General features: G+C 52.7%; 1 long non-coding RNA gene across 1 annotated transcript in view; it reads left to right on the top strand.

The window, feature by feature from the left end:
- LOC109324899 overlaps positions 1-2,098 on the top strand; it is a 10,389-nt gene that overhangs the window by 367 nt on the left and 7,924 nt on the right. The window lies entirely within an intron of this gene.

The raw sequence follows: 2,098 nt of genomic DNA, 5'->3' as shown, positions 1-2,098 counted from the left end.
CTTGCTGGGGTCGTTTGACCCCAGTATTCTTTCCTGCCATGGCAGGGGGTTGGACTAGATGATCTGCTCAGGTCGCTTCCGACCCTAGAAACTATGAAACTACGAAACCAAGTCTTTGATGTACACCTTTGATGTAGGGGTAAGCTGCTACCAAGTCCCCTCTCAGCCTTCATTTTTTCAGGCTGGAGAGTCCCAGATCCCGCAGCCTTTCCTTATATCGCTTGCTGTGCAAGTCTCTGAAGGCAGGGATGAAGTCAAATCAAATCAGGAGACCACCAAAAAAGTCTGAATTCATTTGAAGCTCTCTGAATTAATTCAGAAAAGATATGGAGAGCTTTGAAGATTCAGACAGTAGCTGTTTACTGCTGCATGGATCTAGACCTGGACTCCGTGGTGGTAAGTAGGGGGTGGGGGGAGAGAATCATGGGGGGACCCCCACGAGTCCCCATCCCCTGCCTGCTCCCCCAGATCCCCTGAGCACTGCCCCTGACCCCCACCTGCTCTCCCAGTCCCCACTATGGTGGTCGTGCCTTGGCCCAGCTCCTGGTTCTTTAAAATAAAATAACCCCCCCACACACATCGGCTGCAGCAGCAGCCATCAGGGCTTCTGGGGGCTCATGGCAGATCCTCCCATGCAGTGTGGGGCAGTGGGGAGCAGCAGGGATCTCCCCCCTGCCTGGCAGGAGCTGGTGAGTTTGGGGCTTTTTTCCCCCCATAGAGCTGGGAGCTGGGGCTGGGCAGGGCAGCCATGGGGGTGGAGGCTGGGAGGGTGGGTGTGGGTTGGAAGGCTTGTGGCAGAGCCTCCCATGAAGTGTGGGGCTGCAGGGGGCAGTGGGGATGTCCCTGCCCCACCTGGCAGCAGCTGATGAGCGGGAGCTTTTTTTTTTAAGGAGCTGAGAGCTCAGGGTAGGACAGTAGGTGTGGGTCATGACAGAGCCCCCCCACACAGTGTGGCCCCCCCCAGAGAGCCAGGAGCTGGGGCCAGGCAGGGCAGCCACTGATGGGGCTAGGAGAGTGGGTGGGGTGGGCCTCTCCGATTTGGAGATTCCGCTTATTTGCCAGAGGCCAAATCTCCTAATCAGATTTGGCCTAATCGATTCAGGACAGTGATTTGAATCACTGAATCAAATCACTGTCCCCTGAATCAGCCAAATCTGAAGCAAATACTAACTGCTTCATACAGGCCCAGCATTCACAAGTACAGTCTGGGGGCTGACTGGCTGGGTAACAGTTCTGCAGGAAAGGATCTGGGCGTTACAGTGGACAATGAACTGAATGTGAGCCAGCAATATGCCATTGTTGCCAAGAAGGCTAACAGGTGGGCTGCATTGGTAGGAGTGTTGCCAGTAGATCAAGGGAAGTGATTATTTCCCTCTATTCAGCACTGGTGAGGCCACATCTGCAGTATTGTGTTCAGTTTTGGCCCCCCAACTGCAGAAATGTTGTGGACAAATTGAAGAGAGTCCAGCAGAGGGCAACAAAAATGGTGAGTGGGCTGGGGGACATGACTTATAAGGACAGGCTGAGAGAACTGAAGGGCAGGGTTCAGTAGAGCTAGACTGTTCTCAGTGGTTGCAGATGACAGAACAAGGAGCAATGGCCTCAAGTTGCAGCAGGGGAAGTTTAGATTAGATATTAGGAATTTTCTCTAGGTGGGTAGTTAAACACTGGAACAAGTTACCGAGAGAGGTGGTGGAATCTCCATCCTTGGAGGTTTTCAAGACCTAGCTGGACAGAACTTTGCCTGGGATGATTTAGTTGGGGATAGTGCTGGTTTGAGCAGGAGTTGGACTAGATGATCTCCCAAGGCCCTTCCAACCCTATTTTTCTATGATTCTATGAAAAGGATCATGCTGCAGCAGAGGCAGATCTGAAGGGGATGTTCAGTGCATCATTCTTTTGGACCATGCTCTGGGAGCAGTAATAAAGGACTTCAGTTTCCCAAAATCCTGGGGAAGATCTTAGAAAAGTTTATTAAGGAGGCCATCCTTGAGGGACTGGCCCAGGCTAACATTCTAAGGGACAGCCAGCACGGGCTTGGCTCCACCACGATCCGCTGGCTGGGAAATTGGCTTCGTGGTCGGACCCAGAGGGTTGT

The sequence above is a fragment of the Crocodylus porosus genome, unplaced genomic scaffold (assembly GCF_001723895.1).
Source record: "Crocodylus porosus isolate Cpor-Errol unplaced genomic scaffold, CroPor_comp1, whole genome shotgun sequence".
In the NCBI taxonomy this organism is placed as follows: Eukaryota; Metazoa; Chordata; order Crocodylia; family Crocodylidae; genus Crocodylus; species Crocodylus porosus.
The sequence above is the reverse complement of the archived record's forward strand: the minus strand, read 5'-3'. Positions and strand labels throughout refer to the sequence as shown.